We start from the raw sequence: 19,331 nt of genomic DNA, 5'->3' as shown, positions 1-19,331 counted from the left end.
ATCATTAGGAGAGGGGTATAAAAATAATTTGTGACATTTGTGATTTTGTTTACTCATATAGGCTGGTCATCTGGTCATCTGTAAATTGAAAGTTTGAACTATAGTACTTTCTCTCATATTTTGTGATCTCATCTTTCATTTTAAGTTGCCTTACATTTCACAATTGCTTACTACTAATTCCTAAAAGGAATTAGGGCCCTGAAATATTGTAGGAAATTAGAAATTGAGATGGGTCTTTTCAATTACTTTCCGTTAGCATGTTGCATGGGCCAAGGTCAGAAGTCTTGCCCTTGTTATCTGATGATGCAGATAACTGGGACCTGGTATCCTCAGACCCGTGGGTACTACAGAAGAATAATAGCTTTTACACATCATATCAGTAAAATTTGGGTATAATCAGTAAGAATGCTTCAGAAATATGGAGAAAAACACTTTGGGTCCAGCGAGTTAACACAATAAACACAGCCGCAGTGTAAAATATCTTATAGATTAGAGAAAACAATACTGTTTTTTTTTACTATGTGAATTCAGAAGACCTAGAACACGTAAAGGTATCACAAGTTTATAACTAAGACATTGCTTTGATACTTTTTATACTCTAATATATATTCTAAACCTAATTATTTATATTCCAATTTATTTATGGGAATAAATTTCAATGTATTTGTCAAATTATCAATTAATTCTCGTAATTCTAGAAATTTAAGATCAGCAGGTAGAAATATAAAATATATAAGTATTTATAATATAGGAAATTGTTATGCATTGTTCTGTTGTGGTTAGGGTATCAAATGCAACTCTGTTTTAAAGTAATATTACATTATCTCTACCTCAGTTTTTGGTAGAGTTAGAGCTAAAACTTTACCATTTGTGAACCTGGAGGCAAGAGGAAACACTGTGATTAAAACATTATTAATTTAAGGACTAATATCGAGGAGAAACCTATGGACTTCTCCAGGAGCTATGGAAATATTTGGTGATAGAAAGTCAGTACTGTAAGTTCCTGCCTGTTTGGATGGTAGACAGACCAGGATATTAGGTAATCATGCATATGAATAATTTTTTCATCTTCCTGACTTTAGCTACTTTGAAATGATAGGTATAATAAACAATTATATTTTGATAAAAATACCTTCTATTCTGAACATTTCAGTCTGAACTGTTAATCTCTCTATGAACCCTTGTAACTAAGATTAGTTTTGTCCAGTCAGACAATCTATGCTGTCAGGGTAAGATATTCTCGTTGGTCTGTTCCTACATGGAAGAAGGTAAAGGGTCAGGAAGACATTTGTATCAGGGAGACTTCTTTGCGAAATTTTAAGCTGCAGAAGTTTAGAAGTAGCTCTTAAGCAAGCCTTACTTTGAATCCATTAGCTCCACAAAGGTAACTCAGTTGATAAATAAGTACTTGAAATGCCATCACCTTTGGACTTAGCTATAAAGGCTTCAAAATATGATCAAATTAAAAATGAAAACGACAAAATAGTCATTGACAAAAATTGCAAATGTGAGCAATCAACCAAACAATATAAGTTTTTGCCACTATACACAGAAATTTAGAGAAATAAGATCAATAACATTTTAGGAACAATAAGGATTCCTTTTTACAAATAGGCAACCAAGGATATATGCCTGTATAAAGGTTGCATCATTAACTACTTAAATTTAAAGGATACTACATGCTTCAGCAGCAGGTCTACCCAAGTGACAAAAATACAGAGATTAACATGGCACTTGCAGAAGGATGATACAAAAATTCGTGAAATATTCCATATTTTTCATTCTTCAAATGCAAGAAATGAAAAAGTTATGAAAAAGTTTATTACAAAAATACAAGTGTAACAATATATGTAATTCATAGAATTAAAGGTTAGTTTGACATCAGTGTATTAAATCTTCACTTTAGAAAGGCCCTTACATAGCATAACCTTTACAAAACTTGAAATTAGATAACATTGTCATCTTATTCCAAAGAAATAAAATCCTGTAAGGACCTAGGAAAAAAGGAATCTTAACTTTTTCTATATGGAATGTAATCTGAAAGGACACATTTATTAATGAACCTATATATTATAAAAAATGTAGACTTCAAAGTATTATATCTAGAAAATAATGAAATAGATTATGGACTTTATACAAACCTAGATATACTTTTTTTCAGACAAGCACCAGGAATAACTTTAGTTTCTATACTATTCATTTCAACAGATAAGTTAAAATTAAAAAAAAAAAACCACAAACTCTTCAGAAATCATTATAGATGCATACAAACAACTCTTGAATACATTTGACATCAAAGTGAGGCAATTCACATGGAAGAATACCATGGAATCCATGAATTTTTAAATTAAGATATTGCTGTTGCTTTTTATTATGAAAATATTTGTAGGGACACAAAGGATGGAATGGCACTTTTGAAATTTAAGAAACTTAACCAAACCATTACTACGTAGGAGAATAATTTGTACAGCCTTCCACAACTTCAAAGAGGTAGTGATACATACTTATCCTTTTGCCAATATCAAATGCAGTTTCTTCCAAGTTATTCTTCAGACCCGGTTTGAAAAAATGGTTCAACAGAAGAAGATACAGCATATCTTTGCTATTTCTATTCCCAGCAGCAAGATGCAAGGGGATCAAGAGGCCTTTAGTTTGGGGATTGGTATCTGCATCATGATGAAGTAAGAAAAAATCCATTCTGGTATTAATCCACATAAAAGTACTATGCAGGGGTGCCAAGCCATTCACAGTTATTGCATGAATATCTGCCTTGAGCTGCCAACTCATGGACAATGTCTACATGTCCACTCTAGGCTTCCCGATGAAGAGGAGTATACTTATCCTCATCCCTGGTATTCATATGAGAGGCCTTTTTGAAAAGGAATCTCCGCACTGCAGTAAGCCCAAAGAAGAAATTTGCTTGCATTCTTCTCCATTATTTTCTTGCAATTGATACCATTCCTCACGTTTTCATCTAGTTGATTGTCTTCATCAGAATTGCCTAACCAGAGACTTCGAGTACCAGTGGGAATGAGGTGTCCATGTATTTCCCCAATAGTTCACATTGGTTGAACTGGTCAGAAAAATCTGGTGAATTTCCTACATGTTTTTTCACCATGATTTATTTTCTCTTTTTTGATTTTTACTATTTTAAATTATTCTAACTGGAGAGTAGGTAATTGATAGAGAGCAGAGGAAAGACTTTCCTTTGTATTCAAATGCACAGACTGAAAATTAGGACCAGTGATGTCTTCATGTGCAGATTATTCTAGGAATGAGAAAATAGGAAACTACGTAATATGATTTGAGAAATACAATGATATAGTGTAAGAGAAGTCACTATTCAATATATGAGCTTTAAGAGATTTCTAATACATCCATTATTTATTGGTACTCAACATTAGAAAAAATGTATAATGTAGTAGTAAAATAGAAGTCCTTTGCTTGACTATTTAAATACCTTGTTTTTTTGTTTTTTGTTTTTTTTTTTGTTTTTTTATTGTGAAAATACTGTACAGAGGGATTAAAATTACATGGGCAAGATAGTGAGTACATTTCTTATCAAGCATTTTAGCCTCCTCCTTTGTTTACCTTTCCCATCCCTTCCCAGCCTCACCTAGACCCCCACCGAATCCTCCCCCCTCCGCACCAAAGTTGTAAAGTTCATTTTTGACGTGACAACATGTACTTATCATTTTGGCAACGGGTCCACTTGTATCCTTATTTAAATGACTTGTTTTTCCCCTCCCCCTCCACAAATTATACCAACATCAAAAACAGTGAAAGCAGGGGTTATCCTATGGGGGAGGGACATACAAAGCAACAAAGTTATAATCTTATAAATACGTAGGAAACAAATGCATGAAAGAAAAAAAAATTAAATACGTATCTTAGGGTTCATTTACCTAACTTCAACTGATCTGACCTTTTCTGTTGACTCATACATATACTAGATATTGCAAATAAGAGAAACCATGGAACCTATGGGAAACTATGTTTCTTTGGGCTTGGATTACTTCACTTAATATAATCTTTTCCAAGCCTTTCCATTTCCTAACAAATGGGGCAATGTCATTCTTTCTGACGGAGGCATAGAATTCCATTGTGTATATATATCACATTTTCTTGATCCATTCATCTACTGAGGGGCATCTGGGTTGGTTCCATATCTTAGCTATGGTAAATAATGCTGCAATAAACATAGTTGTGCTGGTAGCTTTAGTTTGGCCTTGTTTGTAAACATTTGGGTAAATGCCCAAAAGTGGGATTGCTGGGTCATAAGGGAGCTCTATGTGGAGTCTTTTCAGGAACCTCCATACTACTTTCGAAAGTGGTTGAACAAGTTTACACTCCCACAAACAATTAAGTATGGTTCCCTTCTGTCCACACCCCCTACAGCATCTGTTGTTATTAGAGTTCTTGATTTTTGCCATTCTAACTGGGGTGAGGTGGTATCACAATGTCGTTTTGATTTGCATTTCTTTTATTGCTAGGGAGGTTGAGCATTTCTTCATGTGTCTATTGGCTATCCATCTTTCTTCTTCAGAGAAGTTTCTCTTTAAGTATTTATCCCACTTATATATTGGGCAGTTGTTTCTTTGAGGATTTGCTGTTGGGGGATTTAATTTTTTGAGTTCCAAGTATATTTTAGATAGGAGACCCTTGTCCGTTGTATAGATAGTAAAGATCTTCTCCCAATCCCTAGGCTTTCTATTGATCTTGCTAGCTATGTCCTTTGACATGCAGAAGCTCTGCAACTTCATGTAATCCCATTTCTTCAATCTTTCTTTGATTTCTTGTGTTTCTGGGTCTCTATTAAGAAAATGTTGGCCTGCACCAAAGAGACCTAGGGTTTCTCATATTCCATCCTGTAATGTTTTCAGAGTGTCTGCTTTGAATCCGAGGTCTTTGATCCATTTGGAGTTGATTCTGGTGCAGGGTGATAGATAAGGATCTAGCATTAGTTTTCTACAAGTAGTTAACCAATTTTGCAAGCTCCATTTAGCGAAGAGGCTGTCTTTCCTCTATTCTAATTTTTTAGCTCCCTTTTGAAAGATTAGATGGCTATAGGTGGGTAGGTTCTTTTCTGGGATTTCAATTCTATTCCATTGGTCCTGAGGTCTGTTCTTGTGCCAGAACCAAGCTGTTTTGATTACTATAGCTTTATAGTAGAGTTTGAAATTTGGTATTGATATTTCTCCAGTACTGTTCTTTCTGTTGAGGAGGGTTTTTGCTATTCGGGGTCTTTTGTTGTTCCATATGAATTTTTGGATTGCCTCTTCTATTTCCTTGAAGAATGAGGTTGGAATTTTGATAGGTATCGCATTGAATTTGTACATAGCCTTGGGAATTATTGCCATTTTCACGATGTTAATCTTTCCAATCCAGGAGCATGGAAGGTTTGACCATTTTCAAAGTTCTGGTTTGATTTCCTTTTTCAAGCTTTTAAAGTTTTCATCATAGAGGTCCTTCACTTCTTTGGTTAAGTTAATTGCTAGGTGTTTTATTTTTTCTGGGGCTATTACAAATGGAGTTACTTTCCTAATTTCAGCCACACTTTTCTCATTGTTGGCATACAGAAAAGCCATTGATTTTGGGGGTTAAATTTTATTTCCTGCTACTTTGCCAAAGTTTTGAATCAGTTTGAGTAAATTGAGAATGGAGTCTGTGGGATTCTTTAAATACAAGATCATATCATCTGCAAAGTGGGAGAGGTTTATTTCTTCTTTCCCTATTTGGATAACCATTATGTCTGTATCTTTCCTTATTGCTGTAGCTAGGCATTCTAATAATATGTTGAAAAGAAGTAGAGAGAGTGGACATCCTTGTATCCTTGTCTTGTTCCTGAGTTAAGAGGAAATGGCTTTAGTTTTTAAATATTAAGTAAAATGCTGACTGTAGGTTTGTCATATACAGCCTTTATTGTATTAAGGAATGTTCCATGGATTCCCAATTTTTCCAGAACCTTCATCTTAAAGGGATGTTTCATCTTGTAGAATGCTTTTTCTGCATCTATTGAGATAACCATGTGGTTCTTATCTTTGCTGCTGTTGATGTGATGAATAATGTTAATTGATTGGCATATTTTGAACCAGCTTTGCATTCCTGAAATGAATCCTGTCTGAACATGGTGTATGGTTTTTTGCATGAATTGTTGAAGTCGATTGGCCAAAATTTTGTTGAGAAGTTTTTCATCAATGTTCATCAAAGATATGGGTCTATAGTACTCTTTCTTTGATGAGTCCTTGCCTGGTTTGGGGTTGAGGGTTATGATGGCTTCATAGAATGTGTTTGGTAGTGAACTTTATCTTTCAATTTTATTGAAGAGTTGGAGGAGTATTTTTGTGAGCTCTGTTTTGAAGGCCTTGTAGAATTCCACTGTAAACCCATCTGGTCCTGGACTTTTATTACCTGGGAGGTCTCTCATTGCTGTTTCTATTTCAATGCTTGAGAGGAGCCTGTTAAGATGGTTTAACTAATCTTGGTTTAGTTTTGGCATGTCAATATTTGCTAGGAAAAGGTCCATTAATGCCAAGTTCCCGAACTTATTATCATAAAGATTTGAGAAGTATTCCCTCAAAATTTTCTGAATCTTGGTTGTTTTTGTGGTGATGTTTCCATTCAAATCTCTGAGTTTATTTATTTGGGTTTCTTGTCTTCTTTTACTGATAAGATTTGATAAAAGTCTGTCAATTTTGTTAAGCTTTTCGAACAACCAACTCTTAGTTTTGTTGATTCTTTCTATAGTTTTTTTTGGATTCTAATTCATTTAATTCTGATTTAATTTTAATTATTTCTTTCTGTTTACTGGATTGGGGTTTATCTTGCTGCTCTTTTTCAAGGAGGTTCTGATGTCTCATTAAATTGTTGGTTTCAGAACTCTCCAATTTGTTGAGGCTATAAACTTTCCTCTGAGTACTGCCTTATCTGTGTCCCAGTGGACCTGGTAATATGTGTGCTCATTTTTGTTGAATAGCATGAACATTTGAATTTCTTTTCTAGTATCTTCCCTGACCCACTCTTGATGAAGCAGTGTGTTGTTCAGCCTCCATGTGTGACCATACTTTCTTTGTTGGATTTTAGTGTTGAGTTCTAATTTTATTCCCTTGTGGTCAGAGAGAATACAAGGTATAAGTACAATGTTTCTGAATTTGGACAAGTTTGCTTTGTGGCCTAAAATGTGGTCTATTTTAGAAATTGTTCCATGTTCTGCTGAGAAAAACGTGTATTCTTATGATGCTGAGTGAAATATTCGGCAGATGTCTGTTAAATCTAGTTGATCTATGCAGTTATTTAGATCTGTGGTTTCTTTCTTGAGTTTTTTTCCGAGTTGATCTATCTATTGGGGAGAGTGGTGTTTTAAAATACCCAACAATTAATGTCTTTGGATCTTTGTGGGATTTGAGGGAAAGTAGTGTATCTTGGATAAATTTGGGTGCTCCGTTGTTTGGCGAATAGATATTTAGAATTGTAGTATCCTCCTGAAGGAAAAAAAAATCCCTTAATTAGTATGTAGATATTCTTTATCTCTTCTCACAAATTTTAATTTGAAGTCTATTTTATCTGATATTAGGATTGCAACTCCTGCCTATTTAAGAGGGCCGTTTGCTTGGTAGATTTTGTTCCTGCATTTAATATTGAAAATGTGTTTGTTTTTAAGGGCAAGACGTGACTCCTGAAGGCAGGACATAGAAGGATCTTGTTTTTTAATCCAACAAGACAGTCTATGTCCCTTAATTGGAGAGTTAAGTCCGTTAATGTTGAGAGATAGGACTGAAAGGTATTTGGGAGTTCCTGCCATGTTTTCCACCTTCTTGCAGGATGCGAAAAGTGGGTTCTTCCTATGGTTCTTGGATTCTCAGTTTGGGTGCTGTGGCCTTTATTGTGGTCTTTTTGGTTTTCTATGTGTAGGACATCTTTAAGAATCTTTTGTAGGACTGGCTTGGTGGAGATGTATTGTTTCAATTATTCTTTGCTATGGGAGATTTTTATTTGGCCTTAGCTGGGTACAGTATTCTTGGTTGATAGTTGTTTGTTTTTAGGGCATGGTATACATCATTCCAGGCTCTTCTTGCTTTGATTGTCTCTGCTGAGAAATCTGAGTCGATTCTACTTGGTTTCCCTTTATAGGTGATTAATCTTTTCTCCTGGATATCGTTAAGGACCATTTCCTTTGTTTGAATTGATCCTGTGTGGATTATAATGAGACGGTGGGATGTCCTATTCTGATCTGGTCTATTTAGAGTTCTAAAAGCTTCTTGTATCTGAATAAGCCTATCTTTTTGCATGTTTGGGAAGTTTTCTGCTAGGATCCTGTTACACAAATTTCCCAACCATTAACTTCCGTTTCTAGGTGCTCCTCTACACCCATTATCCTTACATTAGGCCTTCTGATGGTGTCTTCCATGTGTTGGATAGATCTATCATATTTCTTGGACTTGTCTTGGATGGTTGTATTTTCTTTCTCTATAATATCTAGGCTGTCTTCACTCCCCGAGATTCAACCTTCTGCATGATTTAACCTGCTATCAAGACTTCCTTCTTTGTTTTTTTTATTTCTTTTCCTTCTAATTGGTCAGCTTTTTGGCTTCAAATCTTTTTTAAAACTTTGTTTTAGATCTTGTATGAACTTCTTTACTTCCTTAATTTGGTGTTCAGTGTTTATACTCAAATCCCCTAGTTGGTTCATTATCGTTTCCGTGGACTTCCATTCCTCAGTTGGGTTCGGTTCAGCATTCCCTTTGTGGTCTCCCTGACTTCCTTCAGTTCTTTGTTAATGGATCCCATGAATGCCTTTAGTGATCTTTGTGTATACTCATCCTGCTCTCTCAATTCCTGTATTACTCTTTGCTTAGCTTCCTCCCATTCATGCCATTCCCGTAGTTTTCTGTGAGTGTTCTCAGCCTGATAAGGCCATTCCTGCCTTTCTCTTTGAGTATTCTCAAGCTGCTCATGCAAATCCTGTATCAGTTTTTGAGTAACTTCCTCACCCTCATGATTTTCCTGTATAAACCTTTGGATTGCCTCTTCTCTCTCCCTATCATGCTCAAACAGAGTCCTTTTTGGGTTGTCAATCTTTTCTTGCATTGACCTTTTGTTTGCTTCCATTGACATTTGTTTGCCTCCTGTCCCTCCCTATCAAACTCATACAGAGTCCATTGTATGTTTTCAATCTTTTCATTTATCATGTTTGCCAGCAGTGTTTGTAGAGCTATTTGGGAACTCTCTTCTGGATTATTCATTACCTCTTCTGTCCCTGATTATCATGAGTGGGAGTTGAGATACCGAACTTGCCATTTTTCTTGTGTTTTTCCGGCTTACTCTGCCTATTTGGGATGAAAATAACACCAGTTTCCTGCTAGAACACTATCTTAAGGCAAGCATCAATCAACGTCTGTATTTGCACAGTCAATAGTCTGCAGATACAATCTAGTTCAACAAATACACCTATTCAACATCAAACAACTATATATTAATACACTAAGAACCGCAAAGAATTTGGTAAAGCAGAAATTATTAGGTTTAGGAAGAGATGTGCATAAAAAAATAGGAATAGAGTGATGTTGGAAAGCACAGGGAGAGTTAACTAAGTCCTAATCTCAAAGCAGGAAATAGTTTGGATAGGATGAAAGCAGAGAGAGAGAAAAAAAGAAGACAGAGAAAGGGAACAAAAAGAGACCAGAAAAAATAGAAAAGTAAGAATTAAAAATATTATGCAGTTCGAAGACAAACTATTCAGGGAAGAATGTGAATATAGTGAGAGAAGGGGAGGGATATAAAGGAGATGTGAAAAACTTAAAAATAATAATACTTAAAATATTATATAGGTATAAAGTGGTAGTAATGCTATTAAGGAATGTAAGTCTAAGAGGTTTGGAATTGAGTAATAAATTTGTGGATTAAGTGTGTACACAATGGGGGATAAGGTCTAATAATCGACTACGGGTTTATCTGAAGATGAACAGAACAACAATTAAGTCACATAAAGAATGAAAGAGAAGAAATGTTGAAAAGGATAAGAAAGAAAGAAAAAAATCAGAAGTTCAGTAGAGGTAAACAAAAAACAGAAAAAAAATCAAGAAAAATGCACACACATATTACTCCTAAAATAAAATTCTCAGAGGAAAAAAAAAGGTACTAGAAAACAATTGTTTTTTCAAAAAAGGTAAAAATTAAAGATTAAAAAAAATTTTAGAAAAAAATTTTGTTTATAAAAGGTACAAAAAAAAGTTCTTTGATTTTTTGGGGATGGGTGGGAAAAATCCTGTATCTCCCTTGTGACCTTAACCAGCCTCTTGTTGGAGTCTCTGGTCTGCTTGTGTTCCTGTGGCTTGGTTGGTTTCTTAAGTCAGTTTGTTTGAACAGGCAGAAAAATGCTCTGCTTTACCCAGGGTTTTGCGATCCTTTTCCCAGGATAGTTCAATGAGAGGCAGATCTGCTTTGAGTATCACAAAAGAGGGATATGGCTTTTTCCTCAAGTTTGGAGATGCTGTGATGAGGCTAGGTTCTGGGTAGAGTTGAGGCCTTTCAGCAAACCGTAGCTTTTCCCGGGGGCTGGTTTGTGAGAAACTCACAGTGCTCAGCCTGGAGCCATTCTTAGAGTTTCTGGTTACTGAATTTCAATTGATTATCAATGCTGCTAAAAGGAGGGGCAACCTGTGGCTCTGATTATCCAGTGAAGAAAGCCACTCCTGGGGCTGGTGCCAAGCTGGGTGCTTTTCCCTGGGTGGAGCTGTCTGACAGGTCAGTTAGTTTCTTGTGACCTGCTAAATGACTCTAGATTTCTTCCAAGGCCTGAGTTGGAGAGTGAGGATGTTAGGCTTCTACTCACGCTGAGTCTTGGATCCTGGGTCATCTCTGGTCTGCAAACTGCAGGATGAAGATGTTTGCTCCTTGTCGATTCTTGCTGGTGTTGAGTAGAATCCGCTCGCCCGCTGCGTCTGGCTCCTTCATCCCAGACTCTCTGTGATTCAGGTATGGCAACTGAGGCCGCCGCCGCCACTGCTGCTTCCACGGAAGTGGCTGCTGGCAAGTGGTCAGAGCTTTCTCCTTGCCTACATTTTCCCTCTCTGGCCTAACTCTCTGTCCTGTGAAGGCATTCTTGGTGAATTCTCTGGCTTAGGACTGTTCACTGGAACTATAAAATTGCTTTCTATTCGAAAAGTTGTTTAATGTCTATCTTCTTCTCTGCCATCTTCCAATTCCTTGTTTTTTAAAGATACTTGTTTTCATCTAAAAAAGTAAGCCTGTCTATTGTCTTCTGTTGATTTTGATGATTGAAGATGCTTAATGACAAGTCAAAATGTGTTAGTAGTCCTTTGATATTAATTGTTTCATTTTTTCCTCTTGGAGAATATAATGATCACAGCAATAGTTCAGAATCACCAATCAACAGTTCAGCATCATGCTTCCAGTGCTAGTGGATCACCAGTAATTAATCCTCGATACCATTTTCCACAAATTTTTGTCACAGATACAATCAGCCTGCCTTCTCTAGCTGCTTTCCTAGCCTGGACCTATTTATTCCTTCATTGTGCAGGAAAGTTGTGATTCAACCGATTTCAGTCAGATCTGTTCCTAGAGTTATCAAGGATTTAGATTCTATTTTTAAAATTAGTTGTGGGGCCTGAACTCTGGGCTCGGGCACCGTCCGTGAGCTCTTCAAATCAAGGCAAGTGCTCTACCACTTGAGGTACAGCAGCACTTCTGGATGGTTCTGTTTATGTGGTTCTGGTTTGGGAAATGGCAGAGAAGAAAGTGAAATGATGCAACCAAACAAATGAAAGCGAAATAGATTAGGATAATTATGGAGCAACCATATTGTCTATGAGAATCATGAAAGAGAGAGAGGACAAGAGATACAGATGTGCAATGACTTAGCTAGCCACAAAATCCATGTTTCTGATCAATTTACAAACAAAACAATTTTATTTTTTTATTTGATAAAAGAGATGGGAATAGAGTTTATGTATTTACTTGAAATTGGTAAATATATTTTTAGTAGCCTACAAGAATCTTAATCCTTGGCCTGGGAAGGTGGCTCAGGGGTAGAGAGCTTTTCTTGCAGCTTACTACAGTGCAGAGACCACTTTCTGAAAAGGCCACTCATATGAATACTAGGGATGAGGATGAGTATACCCCTCTTCATCGGGAAGCCTATAGTGGACACTTAGACATTGTCCATGAGTTGGTAGCTCAAGGAAGATATGCACGCAATTACTGTGAATGGCTGGACACCCCAGCACAGTGCTTATATGTGGAACATATTGCAACAGCACACACACACACACACACACACACACACACACACACACACACACACACACACACACACACACACACATACATACACACACAGTTCATCAGATTTCTTCTTAAGTATTTTTTGTGTATGGTCTTAAGAAGAAATTTACATTACTAACGAATTTCTGGCAGGACAATATAATCACTGTACATCTTGCTTCTATACTCTCAGTTTTAAATTACTATCTAAGTATGTGCATTAGATAAGAATAGGAAAAAGTAGGAGCCACAACGGTGGCTCAGGTCTTTAAACCTAGCTAATCAGAAAGATGAAATCTGATGACTATGGTTTGAAAGCAGACCATGAAAAAAAAGTCCATAAGATTCTGGTTTGAAAGTAACCAGCAAAAGCTAGAAATGGAGCTGTGGTACAAGGAGTAAGATGCTAGCCTTGAGATAACTAAAACAAAAAAAATAATTCTGGTACAGAGTCAGGCCCTGAATTCAAGCTCTAGTATTTGTACTAATCTAATGAAAGAATGAATTAGTTAATTAATTACCTAAAATAAATTAAGTGATCACATGTGGAGTGGCAGGTAAAATGTAACAACCATGGTGACTGGATTATGTATTATTTTGTAATAAGGTAAATTATCATTTGTCGTAATCACTAATATTTTAATTGAACTTTTTTGTACAATAAACCCTGAATTTCGCATGTGTGTATATGTGTGTGTACATGTGCACACATGTGTGTTTATATGTGTGTGTGTGTGTGTTGTTGCAATGTTGGTTGCCAATATGAACAGGGAGAGGCCGAAAAGAGCTGTGTTGCAATTTTTTTTTTATTTATCAGTGTTCTGTCCTGTCATTTCAGTGGAACCACCCTTCTGTACATTTTATTTGTTAAATAACATCATCATTATTAAAACATTTACAAAATTAAGTTAGATATAAGAGATCATTTTCAGCTCTTAGTATTTGTTAGGTAAAAAGATACACATATAATTAGGTAGTAAGTTATTGCTATAACATGAGTGTCAGTACAAAATATGTATTTTGTACTGTATGTATATGGTTATACTTTTAAGATATACTCATGGAGTGATTTTGACCGACTTGACCAAACAGTTATTACTCTCTGGTTATTCCTGTGAAACTCAAGGTGGATATACTCTTTCCGGATTTCTGTTGAAAATAACTTTCTTTGTAAGATCGTATCTATTCACACTAAGATAATAGACCCCATATTTTTTAGGTTTGAATATCCCATCAGATTGACTTTAAATCAGTATTGTGGCTATGCTTGTTAGATATATATTTCAAAACAAACAAACAAACAAAAAGCATGAGTCACCTCCAGATTGTGGATTAATTTGTAGTTGTTTTGTACATACAAAGGTTTCTTCATTAATAGTTTTTTTGTGGGAGTAACTATGACAACTTTAACAAATAAAGCTTTTTGAATATCTTTTCCAATTTAACATCCCAGAGCGAGTCTTGCAATTTCTGAAAACCCTTTAAATACTAGTATTATTACTAGTATTTATTATTATTATTATTATTAAATACTAGTATTTTAGTTCATTGACTATACAGCTAAAGACATTTCTGAAACAAATATTGTTAAGATCTGAAAATGTAAGTGGGCATATAGGCTTTTTTGCATCATTTTATGAAAAGTCAGTTTTTTTCGAAACTAAAAGAAATAGAATAAAAAATGTAAGTGAATTGGGTAACATACTTATTAGTATAATTTTGTTTTCTATTAGCACAGTCCTTTGAAGGTATATGATGCAGTTAAATTAATTTTTGTGTCACTGTGCTTGTTATTTTTTGACTCTTTGAAGTTATGAGAGTGAATTTTTATTATAAATAAAGGTCTTTTAAAATGATCAGGATTAATCTTGTGTTTTGTGTTCTACTCCCAAGAAAATGAGTTATTTTCAAGTGTTAATAGTTTATAATTGAATCTTGAGTATCATAAGAAATTTTGAAAAAATGTGGTAGTATTGATGTCTTTTGTTTGGGGAGAGAGGGTCTGGTAGTGGGGTTTGAACTTTTCCCTCAACTCTTCAGCTCAAGGCTATCGCTCGACCAATTAAGCCACAGCGTCACTTTGGGCTTGTTTCTTTTTGCTTGTGTGGTGCTGAGGAATTGAACCAAGGGCCTCATGCATGCAAAGCAAGCGCTCTACCACTAAGCCACCTTCCCAGCCCTTCACGTCTTTTTAAACCAATTGTATTCAGAAGTTGGAAAGTCTTTAATTCATTCTTAGGTCTTGGTGTCTATGATTTTTTATCCTCTCGTTCCTAACATTAATGATAATTCAGAGTGCATTGTTGGGTATAGGAAAGGTAAAATATATATCTAGGGTCAAAGGTGATTTTTATATCAGTCTTGCTTTAATGGCATTTTAAAGTAGTAACTTTCTCTTAAAATATTGGGTATAAAAAGCAATTAAAATTAGTTTAGCTACAATGTGGAAATGATTGGTCCATAAGACATGCAGTCTGTTTCCATCAGGAATTGGGGAGGTCATTCTTTCAGTAAGACTGTGTTAAAGAGAAATAGGATCCAGGCAGTGCAGTGTTGAGTGAAGGGGTAAAATATGATTTCTATTACTTTGAGCTAGAAATCAAGAATCTTATACTTTAGCAGTTCCTTTCACCAGGGAGGTATGCATTGATTATGAACTTTGAGTTTTCATATTACAGTTCCCTATTTTCTAACAATGTTAAAGAGAAATATTATGAGTGTACACAATAATTCTGGAAAATTTTCCTATTATTTGTAGACTAAGTGCTGGTATTTTAGTCATAAAATAGAATGTGGCTTATTTGATACAGTAGGAGATGAACCTCAGGGTAACACTTAACAATGTGTGCAATGTTGTAGTAGTAATTACAACTCTGAAGACTTCAATGTCATCATCTGATAATTAAAAATGTAAGTAGTTCCACTTTATGCAATTATTGTGAGGATTAAATTATATACAATTGGTAAAGTACTTGGAAAAACAATTAGCATTTGGTACATTCTACCTGTTATTTTACGATGTGATGAATTCTAACATTTTTACGTTGATTCTATATGTGCAATGTGATGTATTAATATTCATTGCATTGATCACTTTTCTGTCACTATGATGAACATAAGTGCAAAGAAAATTTCTGAGGAGGAAACTATTATATTGACTCATGGTTTCAGATCAAATGTCTCCATTGTTATTAATCATATTTTTCTTATCTTAACTAGTTGTACATGGGAATTTCCATTCAATAAATGACTTTTTTAAGTATAATGGATCTTTATATAACTTTTCCCTGCCCTTCCAAACCTCACCACACTTTAATTTTTTCTAGTTTCATATTATTTGCATTAAATATAATGTCTTCACTCTTACTCCATAACTGTCTTTATTCCTTCCCTTTGACTTCCCCTCACATCTTCCAAGTGATAGTTGCCCAGTATTCATTTTGTTGGATTAAAAGTTCAATTTTATAAGAAAATACACCATTTAAGTGCTCCTGAGCAAATAGCATGATTTGGTTACTATTGTTGTGTAAACTTGTATAAAGTTCTAGCTTCCAAATATGAGATAGAACATGGGTCCTTTGTGTGTCTGGCTCTGACTTCGTTTACTTAACATATTTTTAGATCTATCCATTTCTTTACAAATAATGTAACAGTCCTCATAATGGATAGGGGCAATCCAATTCTGTATATATCACACACATTCTCCAACCATCACTCTGCCAAAGGGCATCTTGGCTGTTTTCATAACTTGGTTATGGTGAATAGTGCAGTAATGAACATGGTTGTGAAAGTGATTTTGCTGTAACATTTTAGAAGCAATCGTCTAGCCAGTTTTAAAGAATAAGCACATCCCTCCCTTCATCTTCATTACAACGTATTGCAAGTCCTCAAAAACACACTACCTCATACAGGCCTCAATAAGCTAAAACCACACTGTGCCCATATTCTGTCAATACATTTTAAATAATTGTACATATAATTTAGTGAGAACCTTTTATGTAATTTCCTAATGTGGGAATGAGAGAAATAACAACAGAGTAAAATAAGAAATCTGCATTTTAATTAGCTATAATCATATTTAAAATCTTTTTCAAATCTAACTCACAACCTCGCTTATTTTTATTTTAATCTTTATTTAATTACTTCATCTATCGCTTAAATTATAACAGGTGAGTTAAATACAAAGGCAAAAAGTGTGGTTTGATTTTGACAATCATGTGTGAGGATGCACAATATGGGCAAATAGATGGATTGGAATTAATAGCAATTATCCAGTTTGTTAAAGTAGAGATGGTTTGCCCAAACTGATTCAAATTTCATTCAATAAAAAGAAACGTGTAACAATTTCCTTTGTTTGCTCCTATTAACTTTTGTTGCCATTTTATTTTATAATGAAGGATGATTCCATATATCTACTGTAGACACAATAATATGTTAAAATATTTCTATCCGTATATATTGATATATACACACACATATATACCGAAGGGTACAATGATAATTTATAACTTCTGTAACTATACAATTTACTAAATTGTTAAAAACATCGACAGCTCATGCCCGGAATCCTGGTTACTCAGCAGGCTCAGATCTGATGAACATGGTTTAAAGCCATCCTGAGCAGGAATGTCCATGAGCTTCTTCTCTCCATACAACCAACAGAAAATCAGAATTGGAACTGTAGCTCAAAGTAATAGAGTGGTAGCCTTGAGAAAAAAAGCTCACGGACATCAGCCACGCTCTTAGTTCAAGAACTACAATCTACCCAAAACAATCTATTTCATTTACACCTGTGAAAGGAGAGTATTTCCATCACCCAAATGCACATCCATGCTCATTTGCAAGGTAACTGTGTTTTGTCTGAAGTACCAATAAACATTATCACTAAAGTAGAAAGCATTGGAACGTGGGTTAATTCTCTCTCATGTATTTTTCCCCACTCAAATACTCAAGTCTTACAATTATTCAAATTATTTATAATCATAACTTTTATCTTCAATACACCTAATATTACAGTTTGAATTCAGTGTCTTGTGCCCACTAACTGGGTGTTCTTACCACTTTATCCTGTGCCCAGCCCTAAATTATCCCGATTATTTTTTCAGATAGAAACTGGCTTCCTACTTGTGTATTATCTTGGCCTCATTCCACTTTATGTTATTCTTCCTGGAATTAAGAATAACGAGTGCATGGTATTATGTACAGATCTTTCTGTCTAGTATGGGCTTTAGCCACTGTTCTCACAACAGTGCACTCCCATGTAGTCAGGATTTTCATAAGCTTGTCATAGCTGATTTTTATTTAAATCTTTCATTTCCTGCAGGTTCTTGAGTACTGAATTAATTTGTGTTTTCTTGGGTTGTTTTGTTTCATTTGAATGTATGTGTTGAGTTGTTCTTCACTTTTCCTTTTGTTTCTTTCCTTCAAGTAATTACCTAAAGTGCTGAGAAAACGATTCTTCTTTCTCAAGATAGTCAGGGTGAACATTATTTATTCCAAAGCAATTTCAGTAACATTTATAAACACCTTCATATCTATGAATGGTGTACAAATGCTAAGCACTGAAAAGGGTGATTTTACTTTCATGGCAGTCTTTGGCATCACAGACAGATCATGAAATATATGAAGATAATATAACTACAGATGCATGCCAGGAGGAGAAAAACCTATTATTAATTGTTTGACAGAGGCTTCTCTTTTAGTGAAAAAAATATATTGCTTGATGCAGGATTTCAGAAAATCATATTGCTAGGAGGAACCTAAACAATCATCTAATACTATAGATTCAGAGTGATGAATTGAATTCCTGATTAATTTACTTTTGGGTCAAATAAAAGCAGGCTTCCAAAAAGAGAGTAGATTTTAGAGAAACATGATGAATTTTATGTAAATAGGTCCTTAGCTGATTTTGTTAATTTGTAAACTAATACAGGAAAATAAAGTACAGCAAAGTAAAAGAATGAATAACTTCACATTGAAATACTCATGTGTGTGTGTGTGTGTGTGTGTGTGTTCATGTCCATGCGAGTATGCAAACGCATATGTGCATGTGCTCATGCATGCATTCATCATTCTTGAAGCTTGATAGTGGCTAAGAACCATTACTAAGCTTCTGTACCCAAGGATAGTGGTCTTCCACTTCAGCCACTTCTGTTTTTTTTAAGATTATTGCTTGTATTTTCATGATTGGACTGGCTTTGAACAGTGATAATCAGATCTCATACTCCCGAGTAGCTAGCTAAGCTTATTCAGCCTCTAAGTACCTAGTTAAAAATCTGAATGTCCTCTATGCTTCACTGCTCTTTTATTCATTTCCTGAGGTAATCACAAGCCTAAGCCATATATATGTCTAATTGCTTTAAAAATAGTTACTGCTTGGCACCAGGGGCTCCCATTGATACTCTTAACTACTTAGGAGGCTTGAGAACAGAACCCAGGCCAAAAGGTTAGTGGAATTCCTTCTCACTCTATAGCTGGGTGCATTGGATCATTTCCACCATCCTTCACTATCTAGTTACTAAGATTGGAAGGACTGAGGACCCAGGCCAGTCAAGGTAGCAGGCTAGACAAGCTGGTGTTCATCTCTGATGCCATTGATGATGGGAAGGCTAAAAGGACAGATCAGGTGCATGTTCTTGTGGAAAGTAAAACCTATCCTAAAATTAACCACTGATATGACACTAGCCTAGCAAGAAAAATATACCCCAAGTTGAAATACCCACAATTTCCCACAACCAAAATAAGTATACATGAACATTCAAGAAATTAGTACAATCTGTTCTTTGCTCTAATATCAGCTTCATCTGATTATCATATGATGTGACAGAATAGTGTTTCAATTAAACTTATGATAATTTAAAAAGACCTAGAAAATTCTTTCTCACTTATTAAGTTCAAATGTATGGCATATTGCCTCATTTCTTACATATTTGACTACCACTATAAACAAATCTTATGATTATTATTAATAGTAATATATTCTGATTTATTACTTTACTTTGTAACAGTTTTTAAACTTTTTGCTTCTCTGCTCAGGTTGAAGTATGTAA

The 19,331-nt window shown here is 35.1% G+C and overlaps 1 pseudogene; it reads left to right on the top strand.

Moving 5' to 3' along the window:
- The first annotated feature begins 1,679 nt into the window (after positions 1 to 1,679).
- Positions 1,680 to 1,779, top strand: LOC138828968 (U6 spliceosomal RNA; annotated as a pseudogene).
- Positions 1,780 to 19,331: the final 17,552 nt, after the last annotated feature.

The sequence above is a fragment of the Dipodomys merriami genome, unplaced genomic scaffold (assembly GCF_024711535.1).
Source record: "Dipodomys merriami isolate MVZ:Mamm:240054 unplaced genomic scaffold, mDipMer1.0.p SCAF_169, whole genome shotgun sequence".
Classification (NCBI taxonomy): Eukaryota; Metazoa; Chordata; class Mammalia; order Rodentia; family Heteromyidae; genus Dipodomys; species Dipodomys merriami.
The sequence above is the reverse complement of the archived record's forward strand: the minus strand, read 5'-3'. Positions and strand labels throughout refer to the sequence as shown.